Raw genomic sequence first — 27,786 nt, 5'->3', positions numbered from 1 at the left:
AATAACATCTGAAATAAATGGGGCTTTCTTTGATTGGAAGTTAATGGTCACTTATAAGTCATTTATTCTTCATTTTTAATTAATTAGATATTCTAAGGAAATATTTGAAACATCAAACAGATAGTAAATACATATTAGTAAATAATGATAAGTGTACAGGACTGAAAATTGCAGGCATACCTTGAAATTTGTCAGGCATTAGCTCTGAGAATCATAATCATCTGTGCATGTATGGGTATTTACTGAAGCTATAATTACATAAGTCCTAACCTGCTTATCAGATTTTGGAGTGTGATAAAATTATTTTTCCTCAAGTAAATTGAATATTTTACACTTGCCACATATGATTTTACACATTCTTGGGAAAGAGCTTCCACCTGCCTTAATGTGCTTTACTTGTCAAAGAGGAAAAAGGTGGAAATAGAGATGAATGAGCCCTCCCTTCCCCCTGGTTCAGCAGGACTCACGTGTAGTACACACATCACAACAGCTCACTCAACAATTTTTTGGGTTGGAGAACAAATGAAATGGACATGCTTTTTTTCTGTTATATATCTAAATTTAAGCAAAGGTATTTAGTAGAAGGCAGGGTTGTTGCATAAACAAAAGTTTTGTTTTCTGGTTCATTCTAAGATAGAGTCCTTGGCTAATAAAAGACTCGTTTAGTATTCATGGCTACTCTTTTAGGCAGTGAAAGGTTTTCCTCCCAAAGACAACCTCACAGAGAAAAGTCTACATTTCACTTTGCCTATCACCTACATTCTAAAAGTATGTAATACACTGAGGGATGGGCCTTTCATTCAATCCCAGGTGGAAGAAGTAGAGGGGCAAGAGAGTGGAGTTGGAAATAATATTTAACAATTGCTTTAGAAATTGTTTTCTGAACTATTTTTTACTCTTCAATCAATTCATTTTTATTTCATTATTATTTTTATAAATTTTTATTGTTGAAAGTATTACGTATGTCTCCTTTTTCCCCCCAATTGACCCCTTTTAGCCCACCCCAGACCCCTGCCCTAGAACTTCACCACCCTGTTATCTGTGTAATGATTCTCTAAGGTCCCTTTGACGAAGGCCATTTTTAGTTGAATAAGTATTATCCTCATGTGATATATTTATTATAGTGATGCTCTATGGGAAATTTATATATTTTTAACATTAAATTGAATTATTTCATATGACTTCTTAAATTATTTTCTAAGGAAATTATAAGACATTATAAAACAGTGATTTTCAACCTGTGCAGAGTTGATGGGAATAAGGGGTAAGGTGAGACAACTCCTAGGAAATACAGTGATTATTCAGCCATCATATTTGTAGCATCCGTTATGTTCTCACAAGTGTTAAGACAGGAATACATTAGGGAATAAAAAAACTGGTTCCTGCCATTATAGAACTGGGGAAAAAAAGAATTGATCTAATTTTCCTAGGATATTTTCCTATAGAGTATCTTAAATCTTTATAAAATTTGATGTGCCCTTAGGCTATTATGTGGTGCTTAACTTCTTGCACATATTACACATAGCTCATTGTGTATAGAGCTATAGTTTACTCACACTAGAGGCCCAGTGGATGAAATTCATGCACTCAGGGGGGTCCCTCAGCCCAGCTTGTGCCCTCTCATAGTCCAGGAGCCCTCAGGGGATGTCCAACTAATGGCTTAGGCCCATTCCCCTAAGGCAGTGGTTGGCAAACTGTGGCTCACAAGCCACATGTGGCTCTTTGGCCCCTTGAGCGTGGCTCTTCCTAAGCCTTAGGAGTACCCTAATTAAGTTAATAACAATGTACCTACCTACATAGTTTAAGTTTAAAAAATTTGGCTCTCAAAAGAAATTTCAATCGTTGTACTGTTGATATTTGGCTCTGTTGACTAATGAGTTTGCTGACCACTGCCCTAAGCTGTCAGCTGGACATCCTTAGTGCTGCTGCAGAGGCGAGAGAGGCTCCTGCCACCACCGCTGCGCTCACCAGCGGTGAGCCCAGCTTCTGGCTGAGCTTTGCTCCCCCTGTGGGAGCACACTGACCACCAGGGGGCAGCTCCTGCATTGAGCATCTGCCCCCTGGTGGTCAGTGTGCATCGTAGCGACTGGTCATTCCGCCATTTGGTTGATTTGCGTATTAGCCTTTTATTATATAGGACTAGAGGCCTGATGCACAAAATTTGTGCAAGAGTAGGCCTTCCTTCCCCGGGCTGTCTGCACCAGCTTCCCTCTGGCACCTGGTACCCGGGCTTCCTTCCAGTCACCAGCAGGCACCCGGAACCCGGGCCTCCCTCATAGTCCCGGCTTTGGCTTCGTCCGGAAGGTTGTCCGAAGGACGTCTGGTCTAATTAGCATATTATACTTTTATTATTATAGATGCTTATTTGTCTATTGTGGGTGTTTCAAGGCTGCAGCTGCAGTACCTGGACATGTTATGGAGGGGCTAGACCTAATTTCAGGGGAGTACACACATAAAGTAGCTTCTATTTTAAATTCATATAGTTACCTGCAGCTGTTCAAGGGGATTGGAGTGGTGAGTCAAGAAAAATGTTAGAATTGAACAGATGTGGGTGAATGAAAACCAATATTTAGTTTTGCTTAATAAGATTTAGAAGGTTACAAATTGGGATGGGCTGAGCTGGTTTCAGTGGCATTTGGTGTTAATGATTAAACATCAATTCTGTGTATTTGCTTTGATCATAGATATGGAAGCAGGCAGTTAAATGTGTTTATATAGGATTTGTGTCCAAGAAAAGATTTTGTTTAGAATGATTTAATCAGACTATTAATAAAAAATTTAATTCAATGTGACAACTTTGCAGGTGTGTGCCATCCAGATATAAAATTTAGATTTGACCAGTAATCCCTCCTCACAAGTGTTTCCTCATCAACGAAATAAGATAAACCTTTCAGGCGTCTTAAGTGAGGTAAATATTTTGTTGAAGATATTCCATCACTGAAATATCAGTTAATGGAGCCGGGTCTTTGAAGTTAGTGGGCCATGTAATTCTTTTTCTGATGAGAGCCAAAATACTGCATCATATGAGGCGAGGCGGCAGTGGCTGCAGCTCTGAGAGCCGGGAGTAATAGAGGATGTTAACACGATCAATTAGCGTCTTTCTGACAGCACCTTGGAACAAACTGAAGCTGAGAGAAAACAGGTTGGAACTGTGAAATAGCCAAAAACACAACAAGAGGCAGAGATAAAAAATAGTTCATTTAGCAACAAACTTAGTTTGTCCTCTGGATTTTGGGTTTTATTTATTCTAAGCTCTCATAATATCACTTTGTAAAGTTTGTTCTTAATTGGAAACTAATGTAACAACAAATAAAATTTCGTAGATATAGGAGTCTATGGTCTTCCTAATGTATACATATACTGGATAGTCTGATGATATTCTTTTCCTTGTTACAACATCAGCAGCAGCAGTAGCATCTGCTTAGTGCTGATCATTTATCATGAGTCTGGCACTTTTCATACATCATGTCACATGCATTATTCAAAACAGCTTATGATTGTTATTGTTTAACCTGTTTTACAGATGTGCAATCAGACTCAGGAAGGTGTGGGAGGTGGGATGAGGTCAAACTTATAACCAGATGAATGACCTCAACCTCATCTTGCTCCCTCTTAGCTTCTTCTCTTCTCCACTGGACTGTGCCACTTAAGGCCTTAACATAGAGAGTGGCCTCGTTCATATGGCCTTTCATCAAAGATTTCTGCCTACTGTTCTGGAAATTCTTTAGAAAAAAGTCAACTTGAATTCAAAATTAAGGTAAACCTGTACTCCATCAACCAGCACACATTGATTTTGCTATTTTAAAATTATCTCCCCTGTTGAACCTTTCTCCATGCTCTTCCCAAGGAATGCCACCATCTCAGTAGCTCCATTTACCACTGTGTGCTGGAGATGCTAAGACCTCTTTTTCAAGCTCCAGTTTCAGATACTGTATTAGTGGGGTTCAGCCAGGATTACAGAAACTATGGTAACTATTTCAAAAAGAGAAAATTTACATAGAAAATCAGTTTCTTGGGAAAATGTAACCCAGAGATTAAATAAATGGGAAGATGTAACTCAGAGATTAATAGATGCAGCAAGCTGTGAATTTGTTTATTATTTTTCAGTTGCAGGTGAAAGAGTTCAACTCAAATTAGCTAAGGTCAGAAGTGTCATCAGGTCGTAGACCTGAGGGGGGATTACTTTGGTTTGGCTCCTTGGAATCAAAGGTAGAGGAAAAGGTAGCGGAGGCTCAGGAAGTAGAACTAAGATGTAATTTCTTCAGGATATATTCATTTATCATATCCATTTCTTTCCTCGGCCTCTACCTCCACCACTTTCTCCCTTCCTCTCTTTTTTCTTCCCTCATTCCTCTCCCCTTCCACATGTTTGTTTGGTTTTATGATACACAATGCATATCTCTCCAAATGTTAGGGAAGATGGCAGTCACATTCTTATGATCTCCCAGTTAAACCACTGGTGGAAAAATACTTTTTAAAATTTAATGACCGTTATAGTAAGAGATATCACTCAATATCGTAATCCACTGTGAAGGACTCATTGACAATTGGAACAATTTATGTTGCTGAAGGAATGGTATTCTGTGGATTGATCAAATGCCTATTCTTGTAGTGAAAGTGAGGTCTTGAAATTGGAGAAGTGAGGTTTTCTAAATGAAGGGATGGTAATTAGGCAAAAACATCATATGCTCACATGATGTTCTTATTACTGTTATGTTATCTAGTAAAAAGAAGGAGCTCCTGGTATCTTATCTAATATTAGACAAACATAGTAATTGACTATACCTTCACTACGCCTACCATTGACTAATCAGCACAATATGCAAATTAACTGCCACAAAGATGGCGGCTAATTTGCATACTGCAGGCAGGTTGGGACAGCGCCATCCAGTCTGCCTCGCTGCCATTGGGCCTGCTATCTGCGACCTGGAGCGGCGGGCTACCCGTGTGCGACCCAGCCTGGGGCGGCCGGGTGGGGCAGCAAAGGCTTGAAGGCGGCTCCGGCCGGAGCGAAGGCCTGGGTCCCGGGTGCCGGAGGAAAACTGGTGCTGGCAGCCAGGGGAAGGGAAAGCCTATTGCACGAAACTTTTCGTGCAACAGGCCTCTAGTATGATATAAATAAATATCTCAATCTCTGTTATATATTAATTAATAACAATTGCTGTGCTAAGTAAACATGTCTTTACTGCTGCAAGTTTTCTGTGGGTCATCTTTGCTCATCATCAGGTTGAATTTTAGGGTTCTGCATAGTCCTCATGCAGAACTTACCATATTTCAGAAACCACGAGCTTGAAATGAGCTCAAGTATGTTCTCCAGAATTTCTAATTATACATTCTAACATAAAACAATCTCTGTTTCTTCATTTTCCTTATTAAAAACATAATGCATCAAATAAAAATCATTTATTGAAAACATACTAGAGACTAAATTCTTTCTTCTTTATTTTTAATTTCAACATGAATGTTTTATTAGAAGAGATTGGCTTGTTTTTAGATATTCTTCAAAGATACCTACTTATATACGCTCATTAAGTGAAAATCATCCAGTCAATTAGCAAATATTTATTGAATACTTTTCATGTCGGATGTATGGTTGTCAGCTGATGGTAATTATTAGCAAGTGAGCAAATATTTTATTACAAAGGTATCATTTGGCATAATTATCAATGTTTTTATTTTTTATTCAGCACCTAGTGATAGTGGATACATTTTAACTGTGTCAGAACAATAGTAAGACTGCTTATGAATTGATGATAAAATCTTTACACATCTAATTGATGAATCCAAAATTTATTTTTATATGCCACAAATATATACTTTATCAACTTTCTGTCATTCTGGAAAACAATAAGCATAGGGATTTTTGTTTTGTTTCCATTTCTCTTTTGCCTCTGAAGGTACTTTGCTTTATTTGTGTACACTTTCATAATTCATTTAAATCGCATTCCTTAAATAAATGTTTATTTTATCCTTATAAATTTCATTTTGACTTGTGGCAAGCAAAGAGATGGGCCCTGAAGGAAAAGGCATTATCTGTAAAAGTGACAGTGCTGTTATAGTTATGCCAACATCCCATCAGTTCATTCGTGGGTAAGGTTTAGAGTCTGAAATTCTCATCTTTTGTTTATTTTTGTTTCCCAAATCATCTTGCTATAGGTATAGCTTAACTATTTAGTTGATTTCAATTAATTCTTTCATTTAATTTATTCATCTGTGAAATAAAAAACAAGATCTTTCATTACTAGTATCATTCTGAAGCAGCTAGAAGTATGAATAAATATGAGTGAAGCTAAATCTCTAAATTAAAGAATAATGACATTTCAGTTATTTCTACCTTTTCTGTCAGTGGTCCAAAAAAATGGGGAGAGGTTGTTATGTTAAAAGTGTTTTTGTCAATTAAAAGTTTTACATTTGGAGCTAAGGGGATTGCTTTAAATGTGGTGTCATCTAAGATTTTTTCATCAAATTGAAAGGTACGTTTTGCAAAGGGATGGGGGTCTTCATTCCAGTTCCAGAAAATGAGATTTTCCAAGTGACAGTGTTGATAAGTTTTGTTTTTCCCCTTTATCAGCATGTCTGTTGGAAATTACCAGGGTGTCTGGATCCCACTGGGTGGTTATGAAAAATTTGTCAGATTAGTTAGAATATTCAGTAATATAGTGACATTAGTTAACTAAATTGCTTCCTTAATGAGGGCATATGACATTGGGTTTTAAAATGAGAGCCTAAAGATTTTTAGAGATATGTAGATTAGAAGATTCAACAAATGAAAACTAGTAAAAGAATGTAAAAATTCTTTGCAAAGCAATTATGAAACATCTTTGTCCTGTGAATTTCTTATAGCAACTCTCTGAGCGGTCAAAACTATTAAGCTTGTATGACAAATGTTTCTTGCCCAAGGTCATGGTTTAAAATGATGAAGATAAAAGTGTAGCCTGCTTTTCTCTGTCTCCAAAGTCCCTTTAGATGCCATAGCTGGGTTCAGTTTCTCACCACCAGACTCAGCCTAACTTCAGATTCTGGATCCAATCTAATCTCTTAGTTAGAGAAATTTTAAAGAACCCTTGGTTACCAGTTCGTCAGGAAGTCAGCCTATTACAGGGTCTTTTGATCTTAAACTATAGTCAAGATTTTTCTTCATTCTTCAGCACTAAACTTCTGGTTTATATTTCTGTTTCAGTTCATGAGTGTCTGTATTATTCTTTTTTTAAAATTGATTTTTAGAGGGAGAAGAAGAGAGAGGGAGAGAGAGAGAAACATCCATGTGAGAATGAAACTGCCATCTGCTGTCTCCTGCACACAGCCCCTTATCAGAATTAGCCCCAAATAGGCATGCACCCCTACCGGGAATCAATCCGGCAACCTTTCAGTACCCGGGAGGACACCCAACCAACTGAGTCACACTGGCCAGGAATGTATTATTCTAATGTGTGTGAAGCGATGTTTTGGTTCATTATCAGTTCCCCTAATTTTTTGAGAACTCTGATCTGTCAACTGAGTCCCTGTCGTTCTTGTGACTACAGTCTTGACTCATATTCCTTGACCATGCTGACACCTATCACCTTGGCTACACTTATTGTTTTCTGCTATGTTCTTCCTACTCAATGAGACAAACACTGAACTTCTTTGCACTGCCTACAATGAGAATCCACTATAACCACTTCTTCCTCATTAATGGTCTCTGAGCTCTAACCACACCTAATCAGGCCTGTTCAAATGCTAACTATTGCATTGATAACAATAGCCTGTTACTCATTTTGCCTCTGGCTTTCACTCAGAGTTCTATCCCCCCCCCCCCCCCATACTTTGGAGACTTATTATGTCATGCAAAGGGGAGCGGGTATTAATAAAGAGATAATGATAGTCTTGTTTGGCTGTGACAACCCCATCTCCTCGCATAACAACTTCCTCAGGTAACTGTAATAATTTGAATGATAGATTCTGCTTATATAACCCTCATTATGCACCAGATTCTTCTCAAAGTACTTTTCAGGCATGAATACACAAAGTAAAATGTACCTTCTGAGAGGCTAGCCAGCGGTCGGCAAACTGCGGCTCAGCAAACTGCGGCTCGTGAGCCACATGCGGCTCTTTGGCCCCTTGAGTGTGGCTCTTCCACAAAATACCGACTTCTGTGTATGGGCCACGAAGTTTCAATCACACTGTACATGTGCGCCTGCACGTGGTATTTTGTGGGAGAGCCACACTCAAGGGGCCAAAGAGGTGCATGTGGCTTGTGAGCCGCAGTTTGCAGACCACTGAGCTAGGCAATGTCACATTTTAAGTGTAGCAGGACAGTCAGATCTCTTATCATTCACTAAGTTGCACATCAGTTAAACTTCTCCTCACATTTCAGCATCACCCACATTCAGCATCAGGAGAAAAGGCAAATGTCACACCTGGCATGGATTCTAGAGAGCAAATATGAAGAAGGAAATGTATGCAGCTTCACTTAACAGTATAAAAAGCACAAAGGTAAAAGTAAATGTACAAATAGGAAAGGCAATCTGGGATGTTAGTGTGTGGTAATACCCATGGATTAAAGCAAGCAAGCAAGCAAACAAACAAACAAACAAAACCCAGGATATTAGAAAGTTGAAAACATAAGCACCACTCCTATAAGGCTAAAAGGGGAGACCACTGTAGCCTCTATAATGAGATATTTATAGTATTCTTACATATTTACTGATCACATCTCATCCTACTTTTTCCCACAGTTTTCAAAAGCATTTTGGATGACTTTTTACTAATGATTTTCCTTAATATTAAGAATGGATATAAAAAATAATGGGGACATAACAGCCCCATCCTCATGGAATCTAGAGTCTGTTGGGTGATAGGAAAGAGGCAATTTACAATACAGGGTGTTGAGTGCAGTAGCACAAATTGGGCTCTGAAGTCAGACATTCCTGGGTTTAAATGCCAGCTCCACCACATACTAACTGGGTTACTCTGGAGATATTATTCTACATCAACCTCAGTTTCTATAAAATGGGAATAATAATTGTACCTGACATAAGGTTGTGTGGACTATATTAAGTCCCCAAATTACTCTACTATACTTATCCTGATATCTCTAATTTGCCTGGAATGTAGGGCGGAGAAATAGGTTAGTAAACTATGTAGTATGGTATCTTATACAGCATTCTAAAATCTTAAAATCTCTGGAAAATGGGAGATCTTTGGAAATATATCTGATTGTAAAACTGCATAAGGAGAACTACAATAGGAGCTGGGAGAGGTGGTAGGGAAGATGAAAACTCAGCTTGGACATATTGAGCCTACAGCACCTCTGAGCCATGGTATTGAAAGTTTTGGTAGGTTTTGGATATAAGAGTTTAGGATGTATAGTATATATGGGTTAAAAAATTTGAGTGGGAATGACCAACATATTTATGGTAACTACAACCAAGGCAGTTAAGGTGACATCACCCAGGGAGAGTGTTGAGAGAATGGGGAGGATAGAACTCTGAAGACTACCAACATTTAAAATACAAAGCAGGAGGAGTAGCCGATAGAGAGGATTGAGAGGGAGAATATTCATCCTAACATGTCCATTATTAATCACTTCTTCACTCCCCTTCCATTTTTTAAGAGATAAAAATAAAGGCCATGTAAGTGTAATATCAAAAGCCAGTGGAAGGTGATGCTTCGAACATGAGTGACTCTGGATCCCAATGTCACATGCCAGTGACATTTTAAGTAACATAAGAACTGAAACAGATATGCTAGAGACTTTGCTGGTATGAGAGTTTCTGATTGCTATGTGAAAGAAATTTTAAATCCAACTACTGAGAATAGAAGAGAAAGCTGACTATGGAGCTATAAAACTGCTGTGCAGGATTGAGGGACCTGTAGATGTGAGGGATCATGAAGCCTTGAGCAGGGTCTATAGTGGCACATTATGGATATTTAAGATATTCCTATCTGTAAGTCTCCTCAACTGAGCCCAGATGTTACTGAAAGACTAAAGACCAGGCAGGTCTGAGGCATAGTTTTCCAACTGGTACTCACATCTTCTTTTCTCTTCAGCATCCATTCCTTTTCTATATCCATCATTCCATCTATCCATTCATCATTAATCCATTCATCCATCTATTCATGTATCCATCCATCTATCCATACTAAGTCTGTCCAGACATCCTTCCATTAATCAAATATTTATTGACTGACCCACTTTGACCCATTATGAGGCACTTGAAAGATAGAAAACAGCATAGTAATGGTCTCTTTTCACAGGATATTTTAACTAAGATACAAGTTCAGATCGGTGAAGAATGAAGTTTATTTCTCTCTCACTCTCTCATAGGATTCTGAGTAAATAATTCAGGAAAACCAGGCTCTTTCCATCTGTTTGCCTTCTGATATCCCTATGGTACAGGTCTTATACCTATGGCAGAGAATAGCTGATTTGATGTCTACACTCCCACTTACCAGCCAGAGGAAGGAGAAAGGTAGGGAAAGGTATGCACCTTCTCTTTAACTCAAAATATGACTTGCACCTATCACTTCCATGCATGTTTGTTAGTCGTTAAAAAATCATATTTTGCCACACCTAGTTTCAAGGTGAGACTCACCACGAAACTCTTATTTTGCATGACCATATGTCCAGTTAAGAAATCTACAAAAGAAAGGAGAAGTCAGATAATGAAGAACTAGCAGATGTTTCTCACATACAGAGTTTGTGTTCTGGTTGGAGTTACAGGAAGGTGAATTGACAATCACTATAAATTGTGCAGAGGTCACAGTGGTAAATCAATACTTAATTCATCTTAACATGTCCATTATTAATCACTTCTTCACTCCCCTTTCACTTTTTTTTATAATACTAAGATATTTTCATATTTCTTTAATTGGTAGATTTTCAGGCTGACTTGGAAAACATTTTCAGACAGACCTGGTTAATCTGAGATTCAGGTTTAATAATAAGATTTGAAGCTTATGGAGTCCAAGAAAAAATTGATTGCAATGTCACTAAAAATAATCAAGTAATCATGTTCACATGTACTGTTAAAAAGAAAGATGCTTAAAAAAAGAATTTCCAGCCCTAGCCGCTTTGGCTCAGTGGATAGAGCATAGGCCTGTGGACTGAAGGGTCCCAGGTTCGATTCTGGCCAAGGGCACATGCCTGGGTTGTGGGCTCAATCCCCAGTGGGGGACTTGCAGGAGGCAGCCGATCAATGATTCTCTCTCATCATTGATGTTTCTATCTCTCTCTCCCTCTCCCTCTCCCTTCCTTTCTGAAATCAATAAAAATATATTTTTAAAAATTTCCACTGATCTGGTAATTAAAAGAATCTTGTAGCAAGGGGTGTTATATTGTCCTAGAAGAGAATAGATACAGCCTCTGAGTATGCAACTTACTGCCTTTGACTTTTTGTTGCTTATTTGTGATTCATGGTGGAGCTGGGTATCCTGACAATAAACCCTTTCCTGTGACTGGTTTAATTTTAGAGAACCAGAACTCTTTATGAGCTACTTAAAGATACCTTTCTTGAAACAGATCAAGCCTTGGTAAAATGACTAAAAACAGAACCTGCAAGTATTAGATGGGCACACACCCGAGGCTTCCTAGTGTTTCTTATGAAGGTCTCTGGGCTTGATGAACGATGGGGAAACCTCAGAAAGTCTGGGATTAACAACAACACTACTAAATACAGATTATCTCATTAAGAAGGATAATTCAATTTCTGTTTCACTGGATCTACCTGGCTAATTTGCCATCTGATGTTCATTAAGGAGTTTATGACTTTATCATTTTACTCTGCCTAGTTTTCTGATTTGAGTGTCATTTTTGAAGCATTTAAGCTCAGTGATTTTGCCAATTCCTAGGTGTAAAAGTATTGTTATAGCACTGAAAATAACAGATCGCATATTTAGTGGTTAGGAGTTTAGTTTTTTCCTCTTAAGTGGCATTTTATAAAATGCTGTATAAATTTAGAACATTGTATTATGATTGGTTTAATTTTGGCAGCTTCGGGTAATTTCTGTGTATATAATATTGGGCATTTATTGCTTTTTTACAATCATATTCAAACTTTTTCAGATGAGTGGTAATCCCACTTGTCACCTTGGGAGACTTGGCCCTGATTCTGATGGCTGCTATCTTTCTACAATACATTTTTATTGTGGGGAGCAGGGGGAGGAGGGGAGGAGTGGTTAGTTTCCAATTTTGTACTTAAAATGATCATGTAATTCAATTTTTGCCAGAGGTTTTATTAAAACAGAAGAGTATAGTCAAGTCAGATCAATTAGTTGGGTCTTTTTAATGTTTAACACATTGGCTGGTTATTTATTTGTTTGACAAACAATTATTGAATGCCTGTCATATGTCAGGGTTGGATTCACTGATGAATTAAATGTTATCATATGCCTGACTGGTTTGTTGACAAAGTCTTTCTTCCTTCTCTCCTTCCCTCTCTCTCCCTTTCCCTCCCTTCCTTCTTCAGTACATTTATTTGAATATTTATTTCCAGGTGCTAAGGATAAAGAAGTGAGCAAAGCAGAATAAAGCCTTGTTAGCATGGAGCTTGCATTCTAGAAGTGGAGCTTACCTTATAAAAACAAGATAGTAAATATTTTAGGTTTTACAAACTATATGATCTCTGTTGCCACTAGTCGATTCTGCCTGTGCAGTGAGAAATCAGCCCTATACAATATATAAACAAATGGGCATGCCCGGCCTCCAATTAAACTTTATTTATACAATGAAGTTTGAATTTCACATACATTGCATGTGTCAGAAAATCTTATTTTTAAAGATTTTTTTAAAAATTGATTTTTAGAGGGAGAGGAAGAGAGTGAGAGAGAAACATTGATGTGAGAGTGCCCTGACCTGGAATTGAACCAGAAACCTTTTGGTGTAAGGGACGATGCCCAACCAACTGAGCCACGTCAGCAGGGTCTTCTTTTGTGTTTTTATCTCCAACCATTGAGAATTGTAAAAATCATTCTTAGCTTGCAGGCTGTAAAAAAAGTTGTCAGGCTAGATTTGGCCCACAGTCTATAGTTGGTCTGATTCTGTTCTAGAGGTTCAGATTAGTGGAAACCTTAGACATAGACATTATAAGGCTGAATTAAAACCAGTGCACATATTTAAAGGATTTAAAAGTAGTCAGTACAACCAGCTTATAAAGCACAGAGATTTGCCAATTCTGCAGGAGAGACAGGAAAGTGCAAGCGATTGGGCCATGAACAATCTTGGACATTAATGTCTAAGGGAGTGAAGGTCTTCTGTAAGGTCGATTGTCCCTTCCCATGTCCAGACTTTTATTCATATGGCATTTTTGTTTATAGCCTAGTCTGGCTATATGCTGGGACCACCCTATCTGAGCCAGGCCCCTGTCATCAGTCTTGGTATTATACAGTATTCAATGTCTACTCAGGCATGACCAGCATTCATCTCTCTCAGCCTACCCATGTGAACATAGACCAGTTCAAGTACTTTTCTCAAAGATTACTGCAGAATTAGAATAAGTTTTAGGTACCTAGATGTTTCTGAGAGGAAGCTCTCCGGCCTGCAGACCAGCTGCCAGACCTTGCCTACATATTTTAATAACATACTTTTCATCTACTCACAATATTATTGTGTTTCATTGTTGAAGTTCTGAAGTCATTGTTGCTTGGAATCCAAGCTCAGTTCAGCCTGTGCTAACTATGTGACACCAGGCAATTTATTGAAACTTTCTCAGTCCCAATTTTCTCATTTGTAACTTGGAAATAATACTGATATGTAACTTGCAGGGCTGTTGAATTAAATGAAATAGTCCTCATAATCCTTATCAAGAATATAATAAAATATCTTTGATGTAGTTAAGTGAATGAATAAAAATGGACTAATAATTATCATTGTGATTATAGAAAATAAGAGAGAAATTAAATACTTTTTCTAGTAGAGTTTTAGCCATTGTTTTTTTAAGACTGGATGAATATTATTCAACTCAACTTAAAATCTAAAAGTCATGTAGAATATTACAGGTAACAATACAAGAGGAAATTAAATATGAGCTGTATTATTTTGAAATTGCACAACCAACTGTTAAACATTAAAAATTTTTAATTTGCTAAAGGTTAATTACTTTTACTATGTCAACTACATTTTTAAGTGAAGGATTCTTAATTCTTTTGAAAACATGCCCAAGACATATTCACTTGCTAATATAATACTGTGGACCCCCAACTTCCATACAGTGAGTATAAACCTCTATAATGTATCTTAATGTGAAGGCTCACCATAGCCACTGTCGACTTCAGCTTCTAAAATTAGAGTATGCTCCTTTCTACATTCTCCCCACTGCATTAGAATTCGCCTTGTTCTGACACTAGTAAGAGGCTTTTTATTTACTTTCTATTGCTGGGACGGATTTTAATTGGTTTTACAGCTCTTAGTCAAGTATCACTTTATTTCTTAACAAGTGATTCAGACCTGTGGGAGGCATGCCATAATTTAACTGTAGGAAAATTTAAGACCTGGAAATGTCACATACACACAAAAAATTGCACAATAGAGAGAAGGTTGTGCTGATCTTTGTAAGAATGAGTGAAATGATGCTGTCTCACCCTTGTAGGTTTTGTGCTTTGGAGCTATTTTCCGACTGAGAGAGAAGGCTAAAGTGATCCCTGTACACTTTCCTTTCCAATCTACTTTATGCCTACCAGCATGTACTTACACATGCACATTAATATAAGTGTTTGTGTGTGCATACGCACATGCATGTATAATTAGGGATTTTTCTCCAGGGGATTTATTTTTTGTTCAAATTGCATTCATTTATACATGTCCATAAAATCTACCACCAACCCTTCAGTGAGTTATTGCACTTGGTCTCACTTTTCTCATGAATGAGATAAAGTGATGTCTTGAAAAGGGTTATTGGAAAGACTTACTGAGATAATAGGTACAAAATGGCTTGTTCAGTGCCTAAATCAGCAGGTGCTTCATAACTGCTTGATTCTTTTCCCTCCATCTTTCCTATGCCTTTACTCTGTCTTCAGGCCCAGGTCATGCTTTCACTACCATCAGGTTTCTTCTTTCATTTCTGAAATCACCATGTAATTTATTCCCATTTTTAATCAAAAGTAGACAAATATGATAAATACCATTTCAGAGATTTTCCATTTGTAAATGTGATGAGCTTCATTAGGCATTAACCTAAACAGAATAATCTAATTATGAAATGAACATGAGTCTCCAGGCTTTTATTATGTTTATGATTGAAAATGATAGTGCAGATGTCATGTCTATTACTGCATGACAGTTTTGATAAAATGACAAACCTCAAATATTTTTCTCCTGGGTACCTGTGAGGAAGGACTACCATTTTCACTTACCACCATCATGTGCTATGCTCTCCACTGAGTTGTCAAATTCATTTATCCCCATTAACATCTCTTAAACCATAAGATGGCCCTGGTTACTCACAATCGCTCTGTCCTCCAAAAGTATGGTCCTTATTGTTCTGCTTTCTCTGAGTATGATGGCTGCTAGGCTCTGTAGGCTTTTCCTTGTCTCGCATGCCTTTTTGCTAGTGAGCCTATTTTGTCACATAATATTTAGAATTATTTATATCTAATGCTAATGAAATTGGTCTCACATAGGTATGGCTATTGGGCATGGCTATTGCTTTGCAAAACTTTAGTGTGTTTTGAGGCTTTTGCTACATTGGATTCCAAAGTTGGTATGTTTAGTTGCCAGAGGACAGACAGTCTATGCTTAAAATATGGAATAATGAAATTTTATAGTTGTACATTTCTGGGGAATCTTCTCCAGGCCAATATCAGGTCTTGGACTAAGAGTTTATCATAACAAAAATGTCCACAAGCATGTGATTGATGTTCAGTATTTCTACAACAGCTGTAAGAGGTCTTCTGTTATACTGTGTGAGAAAGCAGCCTAGATCTCTCTACGTAATTCCATTATGTCTGACTAGCATTGTAGTAGGAAGAAGGGGCTTTATTAAATCCAAACATACATAAAGCATAGTTTGTCTAATGGGAAGTTTTCTAGGCTGAATATAATTTTTCTGCTTCCTTTAAAAAATAGAATTAATTGACATATTGAAGATAGACATCTATTATGTTGGCCTGCCATATATATATATATATATCCATTTTGTTTTGTTTTGTGACTTTTAACTATAGCCCTCTTCTTAATTTTATGGTGGTAAGAACACTTACCATAAGATCTACCCTCTTAACATATTTTTAGGTGTATAATACAATATTGTTAACTATAGACACAATGTTGTACAGATCTTTAGAACTTATTCATTTTGCATTACTGAAACATTATACTGTTGATTAGCTTCTCCCATATGCTCATCCCCCTATTCCTGGCAACCATTGTTTTGCTCTCTGCTTCCATGAGTTTGACTATTTTAGATACCTCATCTAAGTGGAATCAAGAAGTATTTACCCTTCTCTGACTGGCTTATTTCACTCAGCATAATATCATCATATTTTATCTGTGTTGCCACAAATTATAAACTTTCCTTCTTTTTTGAGGCTGAGTAATATTCCATTGTAAGTATATATACCACACTTTTTTTTAATCCATTCATTCAGTGATGGACATTTAGGTTGATTCTACATCTTGACTACTGTGAATAATGCTGCAGTGAACATGGGAATGCTGATATCTCTGAAATTCCGATTTCAAATTAGAATGGCTATTAGCAAAAGACAAGACAACAAATGGTTGTGAGGATATGGAGAAATTGGAACTCTTGTACGCTATTGGTAGAAATATAAAATGATAGAGCTGCTATGAAAAGTGGTAGGGAAGTTTCTCAAAAAATTAAAAATAGAATCACCATATGATTCAGCAATCCCATGTCCCTTTCATCTAATAATGTCACATTCATTTGGTCCATTTGATTCAGATGGGACTAACCTCAATCTAGGTGTGAGCATATGATGAGCCCCTCTGTTCCTTTGATTCAGCTACAGGGAGACACATTAAAGCCAGTTCTAGAAATCCTAGGATTTCTACCACTCGGCCTCTCCCTCTCTCCAAAGCCCTTAGCTCCTTCCCCTCCGAAGGTGCTCTCCTTTGGCGTCCTCCCAGCCTGAAGCACTCCCTTGCAAACCAAACACCACCACTTTTTTCCCTTCTAGTTGAAGAGGTAATGCTCATTACATTATGTAAGTACAGAAAATGTGTTCATTGATTAAGGAAAACAGATGTAGATTCAGTAATTCCTAGTAAAATTCTCGAATTTAAAAGATCAAGAGACACTATACAAGCTTGAAAACTGAAAGAATATATTTATAAAATAAATAAGAATCATAGAGATTGCAAATCTTATCTGCAACATTGAAGTTCAAAACATATTTATACATTATGGAGAGAAAAGCAATGGGCACCAGAGTCCTATACCAAGTGCAGATATAATTCATCTGGTTGTTTATGGTGGATAGGATAAAGTGTTGTGGATTTCAGTGATTCCAAGACTATATTGTCTATGTACAATTACTAGAAAAGCAGCAACAAAAAAATAAAATAAAGGGAAATACTAGCCTTATGTTTTATAATAAATGCAAAATAGGAAGAATAAAACTGTTTTTCTTTGAGTATTCAAGAAAATCAATAAAACCCTAATTAAAGTGAAGAAAAGAGAGAATAACATTACACATGCTTAGGAATAAGACAGATCGCAAATCCACACAAATAGAAGAGATTAGCCACACAAGGAAACACTGTATGCAACATAAAAATAAAAATCTTAGAAGAAAACATGTGCAGCAAAATCTCAGATATTTCGTATAGCAGAATTATCATTGATACATCTCCTAGGGCAAAAGAAACAAAAGAAAAAAAATGGGACTACATCAAACTAAAAGGCTTCTGCACAGCAAAAGAAACCATCAATAAAATGAAAAGGGAACCCACTGTATGGAAGAACATATTTGCCAATGATATATCTGATAAGAGATTAATTTTCAAAATATATGAAGACTTCATGCAACTCAACAAAAAGAAGACAATCCAATTAAAAAATGGGCAGAGGACCTAAATAGACACTTCTCCAAAGAGGACATACAAATGGCCAGTAGACATATGAAAAAATGCTCAAAGTCACTGATCATCAGAGAGATGCAAATTAAAATGACAATGAGGTATCACCTCACACCTTTAAAGTGGCTACTATCAATAAATCAACAACAACAAGTGCTGGTGAGGATGTGGAGAAAAGTGAACCCTATTACACGCAGGTAGAAATGCAGACTGGTGCAGCCACTATGGAAAACAGTATGAGTTTCCTCAAAAAATTAAAAATGGAACTGCCATTTGAGCCAGTGATCCCACTTCTAGGAATATATCCTAAGAAATCAGAAACACCAATCAGAAAAAATATGTGCACCCCTATGTTCATAGTAGCACAATTTATAATAATTAAGATTTGGAAACAGTCCAAGTGCCCATCAACAGATGAGTGGATAAAAAAGCTGTACATTTACACAATGGAATACTCTCACCATTTGCAACAGCATGGATGGACCTGTAGAGTATTATGCTAAGCGAAATAAGCCAGTCAGAGAAAGATAAATGTCACATAATCTCACTTATATATGGACTCGAATGAACAAAGCAAACTGGTGAACAAAATAGATCCAGAGACATAGAAGCATGGAAGAGATGTTGAATCTCAGAGGGCAGGTGGGTGTGGGTGGGTAGGTGAGAAGAGATCAGCCAAAGAACTTGTATGTAATTATGCATGACCCATGGTCACTGACAATAGGTGGTGAAGGCCTGGTGTGGGAGTGGGCTGGGAGAGGTCAATGGGGAAAAAAAGGGGACATATGTAATACTTTCAACAATAAAGATAAAAACTACATCTTCAGTCATGTTATTTGTCATAATCCACTGTATATCCTTTATAATATATAGGGTGTCCCAAAAAATGTACACATATTTTAACAGCTGATAATACTTAATTTTCATTTCTTTTCAGGTTTAATTGGTTTGAAATAGTGGGTGTAGCCAGATTAAGTTTTGAACAAAGAAAATTTATCCTAAAGTGCTACTAGAACATTTTTATGGGAATATATAAAGATAAAGTTTACGGTATAAAATCAGCAATAGTTGATGAGTCGAGGGCAAATACATACCTAATGAAATGATTGTTGATGTTTGTCATTCCATTGCTTCACGTTATCAGCAGTTCCTAGACCAGAATGTTCATCAGTTTGAATACAGGCATTGACAAAAAATTTGTAAATGAACTGTATGCTAGTAAACACTAACTTTATAATCATTCAAGGTGTATATATATACATTTTTGGGGGACACCCTGTATCTCCGTTGTATGAAGTTGTCATTGAAAATAGCAATATATTGCCCAACTGGCATGGCTCAGTGGTTGAGCATCAACCGAGGAACCAGGAGGTCACATTTCAGTTTCTGATTATAGCACATGCCCTGGTAATGGGCATGATCCCCATGGGGGGCGGGGAGCATGCAGGAGGCAACCAATCAGTAATTCCCTCTCATCATTGAAGTTTCTATCTCTCTCTCCCTCTCCCTTCCTCTCTGAAATAAATAAAAAATATTTTTTAAAAAAGGAAAATAGCAATACATTGTTCAGCCCACCAAAAAGTGCCCTTGACAGTGTGTGAACTTAATAAATGCTAGTTTTCCTTCCCCTTAACCTCAATTTTATTTTTTATGAAGCTATTCTCTTACCTGATTTTAAGCAGATCTTTCATTTTCACTTTTATTTTTGAAGTGGTAAGGGCCCCATTAGCTGCTTCTTAAGAGCCCTACTAATATCAAACTGAATATATTTTGCTTTCAAGTAATAACTGGTTTCCTGAGAAGCAATAACTGGTTTTATAAGAAAAGATCATGGTATTATGACTGTTCCTTTGCCAGCTGGAATCTTAGAAGAAACCTTGATTTGTCTTTGTGGGAAGGAATCTTTTCAAATTATGTATTTCAAGGTTACAAATAGGGAGTGACATTTGTTACAATGACAACTCAACATCATATATCAATTTGACATATATAGCACATTTTGAAAATAATGGAACTATGTATTAGTAGAAAAACCTGACTTGGGCCTGGCTTGGGCCTTTACTGGCCATGTGGTTTAGGACATGTTACTGAATTTCTCTGAATCTCAGTTTACACAGCAAAATTGTCCTGGTCCATCTACCTAGAGCAGCGGTTCTCAACCTGTGGGTCGCTACCCCTTTGGGGGTCAAACGACCCTTTCACAGGGGTCGCCTAAGATCACAGAAAACACATATGTAATCACATATTTTTTTGTGATTAATCACTATGCTTTAATTATGTTCAGTTTGTAACAATGAAAATACATCCTGCATATCAGATATTTACATTACGATTCATAACAGTAGCAAAATTACAGTTATGCAGTAGCAACGAAAATAATTTTATGGTTGGGGGTCACCACAACATGAAGAATTGTATTAAAGGGTCGCGGCATTAGGAAGGTTGAGAACCACTGACCTAGAGTATTTGTTGTGAAGACTAAATGACTCCTTTGTGTGAGAGGGCTTTGTAAACAAGGACTATACTCTTCAATGCATCTGTGAAGTAGTATAGTTGATAGAGGGAAGGGCATGCAATAAGACTACTGACTATTCACCTGACTATAGATGAGAGGTTTTCTGACAGACTGGGAAACTGGAGGATGTGCTGCAAGGATAAAAACAGGGCTGTAAGAAGATGAGACACCTGGGGCCCGAATGTGTTCATTATTCAGAAAACAAAACAAACCAAGGACAGGACACACTTTGATTTGGTTGTGATGCCTGGACCCTGACCCACTCTGGGAGTTTGCATCGGGAATGCTGACCATGCTCTGGCTTCAAGAACAGGCTGAGCTGAGTTTTAACATCATAGAAAATCAACTACCTTGTTATTGGACTTCAAGATCCTGGAAGGAGAGACAAGGGCCACAGATGCTGCAACCCTCATCTGCTCCCCATTTCCCTATTCACGAAGCCCTTCTTTCTTATCTACTAGTCTATATATAAAAGCCTAAGCAACCATTAGGCGAGATCGCCGCTCAGCTGACCAATGGGCACCAGATGCCGGGCTCATGGCTGGTGAGTGCAGCTGTAGCGGCATGAGCCTCTCCTGCGGACACTCCCCCTTGAGCACCCCTCCCCCATCTGGAGCGGAACCTTGGAGGTGGCAGGCATAGCAGGGCTGGGATGAGCAGGAGCTGCACAGCTCCAGTTCAGGCTTCTCCCCGGCTGCCTGTCGCTTTGCACACTACTACACCCCTCCAGGGAAGTAGGATTGCTGGTTTTGGCCAATCCCCACAGGCCAGGCCAGGCCGAGGCACCCCACCGGTGCATGAATCCATGCACCAGGCCTCTAGTCCCTATATAAGCAGCCAGCTAGTAGGACATGTTAGAGCAAAATTTTCAGGATGACCTGCTGCTCTCTCCATACCGCTGGCATTATTGGATTAAATGCTCATATATGATTCAACCTTGTCTCTGCTTACTTTGGCTCAAGTAGTGACAGGAGGCTCCCAGACCCATTTCATGTCTGGTTTCATAGTCACGACTCAAACACAACTCTGCCTTCAGGCGCATCTTCTCCAGGGACCCCTCTGTGCCTCTGGAGTCCGGCGTTTTGATCTGCCCAGTTGGTCTGGCAGTCAGCTCTGCCAGAAATTACACTGTAAAATAATGTTTTTAAACAGTGTGATTGAGTATCTTTGTTTTTTTTTCTCTTTTTGGAAGGATTTTTTTTTTTTTCTATAGGATCTTAGATTTTACTTATCATTGTCCAGATATATCTGGGAAAGATTTTATCAGTGGTACAAAATTTGAATCTCTAGAGATAATGTTTGAATAATAATTAAAAAAACCCCACATTGTTTTATTCTTGTTCTTGGCATGAAATAAGTACCATATTAGGGAGACCTACAATTAGATTGAATCTTAAAACAGGTACTTAAAATACAAAATAAAGTTAGCCTACTTGAAATCATTTAAATTCTGTAAGGTGTGATTTCATGAAATGACTAAGGACATAATTTTCATGCAGCAATAGATGCCATATAACCTTCTGGAGGAGATGATGTAAAGGGGTAATAAAATATTATGTTCCTCCTAGCAGTATTCTTCAACACCAATATGTTATGTAATTCTAAATAATTACTGCAAGTAGATGTTTACTGGTTCTACAGAAATTCTATCTCTGTTATAAAGGAAACTGAAAGGGCGAGGGCTACGCCCTCCATCTTGCCCCAGGGTAAGGGCTAGGCCCTCCATCTTGCCCCAGGGTAAGGGCTAGGCCCTCCATCTTGCCCCAGGGTAAGGGCTAGGCCCTCCATCTTGCCCCAGGGTAAGGGCTATGCTCTCCATCTTGCCCCAAGGTAAGGGCTACGCCCTCCATCTTATTGGCCACGTGCTTGGCAAGGAGCTTCTTCCCGGAAGTCTAAGACTCTGCTAGCCACACCCAGGAACAAGACACCGACTTGCGCCTGGCCAATTGGCAGAGCACAGTCCTTTCTCCTTCCCTTACTCCAACCCCCTATAAAACCCGTCTCCATACAGAGTTTTCTCTCTCTCTGCTTCCTGTCGCTGCGTCGGCAAGGTGGGGGAGCCGAGCTAGTTCGAATAAAGACTCTTATGCTTTTGCATCGGACTGGCTGGCTCCCTGATGTGGTTTCTTGGGGATCCTGAAATCTGGGCATAACAGAAACTACTTTGCTCAATACTCTAACATTGTCTTTGAACACTTTCTTTAATTACAATTTATAGAATTTTAATAAATCTAAACCAAATAATTTAATTTTTTGGTTAATTTTTAAATCTTCATCTGAGGATATGTTTTTATGAGAGAGAGAGAGAGAGAGAGAGAGAGAGAGAGACAGAAATATCAGTCTGTTACTTCCTGTTCCCACCCAGACTGGGATTGAACCCACAACCTTTTGATGCATGGGCCGGCACTCCAACGAACTGAGCTACCTGGCCAGGGCCAAATAATTTAATTTTTATACATTTTTCTATAATCTATAAGAGACCATACAAATAGGGTAATTTTCTTTTGATGAAAGAAGTTTACTATTTTTTGTTGTTGCTGGTTTCTATGCTGTCTTATTACCTCAGACTCCTACGATGCTATATTTCAGCATTTCAAACTTTGCTATCACATGATATGATTATAATATAAATTATTACAATGATTTTAGTCTACTAATTGACTAAATAATATTTGTTGTGGATTTAATTTTTCTATTATATCAGCACAATAATTTATAATAATTTTTACTAATACTTTTATTAATAGAACAAGCAAAAGAATGGCATTAGCTGCAGTTTTAATTAGTCTCAAATGAAAGGAAGTGTAGACTAGAGTGTCATAATTCACCTGCTTTTATACAATTTGGTTATATATATCATGCAGCTATGTCTACTAGTATATCTACCAATAATTTATATCTATCTTATCTATCTATCTATCTATCTATCTATCTATCTATCTATCATCTATACGTTTAAATAAAAGTGGGTATATAATTCCAGATGGAAAGTAACTTGGTATGGAGGAAACAGCATCGGGTTTGAAATCAGAAAAAAAAGTAGATTACAGCTTTACTACTTATTAGTTTTGTGGTAACTTAGGGGCTAAATCTCTCCATCCCAGTGCTTTATCAATAAGTAACATAGATGTGGCTAAGTCCACCTCTTATCATTCCAGGGAGTAGCATTGTCTACCTAATGGCTGCCAAACCTAATGTGCAGATTGGTCTCATTGGGATCTTGTTTACATGTCAATTCTGATTCCATAGGTTGAGGTGGGGCTCAAGGTCCTGCATTTCTAATAAGCAGATGGCTCACCTGGGACAGAATGAATAGCAAGGTTGTCATGTACACTAGGATGCGAGAAGCTTTGATTATGTGCTAACGTGCTCTTTCTAATATCTGAAATGGGGATAGTGACATATCATTGGAAGAGTTATTGTGGTCATTAGAGATGCTAGATATGTAAAATGCGTGCCCTGGCTTGTGCCCCATGATAGAAGCCCAGGAAGCCTCAGCACTGTGGCCTGTGTGTAAGTAAATCATTTATGTTTGGCACTGAAGCAGGTCACAGGTAGAATACCATAAGAACCATATTGTCAAACCCGGCCGGTGTGGCTCAGTGGTTGAGTGTTGACCTATGAACAAGGAGGTCATGGTTCCATTCCCTGTTAGGGCACATGCCCTGGTTGCCGGCTTGATCCCCAGTGGGGCGTGTGCAGAAAGCAGCCAATCAATAACTCTCTCTCATCGTTGATGTTTCTACCTCTCTCTCCCTCTCCCTTCCACTCTGAAATCAATAAAAAAATATATTTTTTTAAAAAAGAATCATGTTGTCCAGATCCCTTTTGTTTACAGAGGAGGCAAGTTTCCAGAGGACAGAAACCCAGACCTCAGGTTTTTCAACATTTGTTCTATCCTATCATAGTGCCTTCCTTGTCATAAAAACTGAATAAATTTGAAATCTAAAAGGTCTAGTAAGAAATTATCTAATTTTATTTTTTCAAAGAGGACTAGAACTTAAAGCCATTTAAACATACAAAGGAGCATTTCAACAGAATTAAAAGATGTCAGTGAGAACCTGGACTTCCTTGTGCCATAGTTGCTTACTGTTTTGAATCACTCTTTTTGGCACTCAGAGTGGAAAATGGCACATTAATGTAAAAATGACTTTAAGAGCTATGATATGTATTAAGGAAATCTTGTGCAGTGAACCAGATAAGTTAGGACTATCTGGTGAGCCATACTGTAAAGGTAGGGATATATTTTTTCTGCACCTTATCTTTTACCTTTCTGTGACCTTTTCCAATGACTACCTATATCCCAGGCACATAATTTTCTCTTGTCTACTTGATTTTCTCTCTAGGGGAGATACTGATCTAATATACTCATTCAAGCTATAGGAATCAAATAATGACTCCTTGTAGTTATATTTGTATTAAAAACAAAATAACAACAAACGCACTTCCAAATTAGGAAGTGTGTTCCAGTTTGTTTTTTAGGGCCTTCTTGGTTTCTCTATATAACACAGAAACTCTACCTGCTCTGCGTCTTTGGAACAGTAGCTTTTATTGAGATTTTATAATAACAGTTAAAGGCAGCCTCAGAAGAATTATTATTTTTTGATAAGATTGCATGAAATGCTTAGATTTTAAATAGTAATATAGGCTTGCTTGTTATTTATAGGCAATTGGAGAATAGAATCAGAGCTGAGGTGTACAATAATTAGTGTTACCTTGACTTTCTGTCCCCATTCTGCCCAGGTGTAGAAGCAATTTTGAGACAGAGCTAAAGTCAGGCGCTCGCATTCTCTCGTGCACTCGCTTTCTCTCTCCATATATGTATATGTGTATATATATTGTCTTGAAATAATTCCCAACATTTATAAAGAACTTATAAAACTCAATACCAAAAAACAAACAATCCAATAAAAAATGGGCAAAGGACATGAACAAACACTTCTCCAAAGAGGACATACAGATGGCCTATAAACACATGAAAAGATGCTCAAAGTCACTAATCACCAGAGAAATGCAAATTAAAACCACAAGGAGACCTCATACCTGTCTGAATGAGTATCATCAATAAATCAACAAACATCAAGTGCTGGCAAAGGGAACCCTCATGTACTGTTTGTGGGAATACAGATTGGTGCAATCACTGTGGAAAACAGTATGGAATTACCTCAAAAAATTAAAAATTACAAAAGCAATGCCACGTCTGGGAGTTTTTCTGAAGAAACCTGAAACAATAATTTGAAAGAATATATGCACCCCTATCTTCATTGCAGTATTATCTACAATAGCCAAGATTTGGAAGCAGCCCAAATGTCCATCATTAGATGAGTAGATAAAAAAAGTTTTGGTCCATTTACACAATGGAATACTACTCAGCCATAAAAAAGGAGGAAATCTTACCCTTTGTAACATCATGGATAGACCTGGAGAGCATTATGCTAAGTGAAATAGGCCAGTCTGAGACAAAGACACGTACCATATGATGCCATTTATATGTGTAATCTAATGAATAAAATGAACTAACAAGCAAAATAGAGAGCATACTGACAGTCGCTAGGGGTGGGGGCCTGGAGTGTGTGGGGACAGAGCAAAAAAGAAAAAAAAAAAGAGAAAAACACTTATGGACATGGAAAACAGTGTGGCAATTGCCAGGGGGAGGGGGCAGGAAAGGGGAAGGAGGGTATAGGGGGTATAAATGGTGATGGATGGAGACTAGACTTGGGCTGGTAAACACACAATATAGTGTACAGATGATGTGTTGTAGAAGTGTGCACCTGAGTCCGGTATAATTTTATTAACCAGTGTCACCCTAATAAATTCAATGAAAAGGTTAAAAAACTCGTTCTCTCTCTCTCTATACATTGCTTTGAAATAATAACTAGTTTCCTAAGAAGCAATAACTGGTTTTATGAGAAAAGATCATGATATTATGACTATTTTCCTTTTCTAAATATATAGCCAAGTGGGCTTGTTAACACTTTGTCCTTAGAGAGACTATGCACATTTAACGTGAGACACAGTTAGAGTCAATGGCTGCTCTGAACAGTATCATACCTCCCCACAAGAGGGCCTGCCTCCGTAAATTACAGAATGGAAGACAATGCTTTCTGTAGGCAGGCTGGTTTGCTACAGCATGGATGGACCTGGAGAGTATTATGCAAAGTGAAATAAGCCAGTCAGAGAAAGAAAAATACTATCTGATTTCTCTTACATGTGGAATCTAGTAAACAAAATAAGCAAAGAAACAAAATAGAAATAGACTCATAGATACAGAGACTGCACTGACAGCTGTCAGAAGGGGAGGGGTGTTGGGGATTGGGTGAAAAAGGTGAAGGGATTAAGCACAAACAAATAAACAAACAAAAACCCTAAAATTTATAGACACAGACAACAATATGGTGATTACCAGAGGGGAAGGGAAGTGGAGGGAGGTAGACGAGGGTAAAGGGAGGATAAATGGTGATAGGAAACTTCATTTGATGAGGTGAACACACAATACAATATACAGGTAACATATTATAGAATTGTATAATTGAAAGCTATATAATTTTATTACCAAGTTACCCCAATAAATTAAATAAAACATTTTTAAAAGGGGGGTAGAAGAAAACTTTTAAAAAGCTGAACTCCCTTTTACTAGTACCTGCTCTGAAATTTTACAATCAGAAAATTCACATTCCTCCTCTGAGGGAGAATTGGGAGGAAGTCAAGAAGTTACTTTAATGCATGCATATAAGCATAACCAATGGACATAAGACACTGGGGGGTAGGGGAGGCCAGGGGATTGTCAAGGGCGGGGGAAAAAAAGGAGAAATATGTAATACTTCTTTGTAATAATTTAAGCAATAAAAAATATATTTAAAAAATAAATAAATAAATAAATACCTAAAAAAAAAAAAAAAAAAAAAGAAGTTACTTTAATGAATGTCCTTCAACAAGGATTGGAGATAAGTGACAAGGATGGGAGACATGTTCCTAACATTTCCTAGCTTTGTTCTCTTAATCCATGAATTTAACTGTAGATCCAATACATTCATTTTCAAAAGGTTTTATTTACTTTTGGTGTCTATCTACCTGATTCCTCCTTCTACCTCAGTTGGTTCTGAACCTGGGCAGGGAACAGCAGTTTTTATTGCAATAGCTGGAATTCATTATCTTGTGAGTTGGGGCAAAAAATATGAGAGTTACAGAGTGGAATTTCGGGGTAAAAATTACTGCTGTGCATATATATAAATGAGTGACTTTAGGCTTTTGATAT

The 27,786-nt window shown here is 37.7% G+C and overlaps 1 protein-coding gene across 4 annotated transcripts in view; it reads left to right on the top strand.

The window, feature by feature from the left end:
* The window catches only part of GPC5 (glypican 5), a 1,289,857-nt gene that overhangs the window by 180,164 nt on the left and 1,081,907 nt on the right, over positions 1 to 27,786 (top strand). The window lies entirely within an intron of this gene.

Source organism: Myotis yumanensis, unplaced genomic scaffold, assembly GCF_028538775.1.
Source record: "Myotis yumanensis isolate MYYU_CA2020_CCGP unplaced genomic scaffold, mMyoYum1.0.hap1 SCAF_3, whole genome shotgun sequence".
Taxonomy (NCBI): Eukaryota; Metazoa; Chordata; class Mammalia; order Chiroptera; family Vespertilionidae; genus Myotis; species Myotis yumanensis.
Note: the sequence above shows the minus strand (reverse complement) of the source record. Positions and strands in the feature narration are given on the sequence as shown.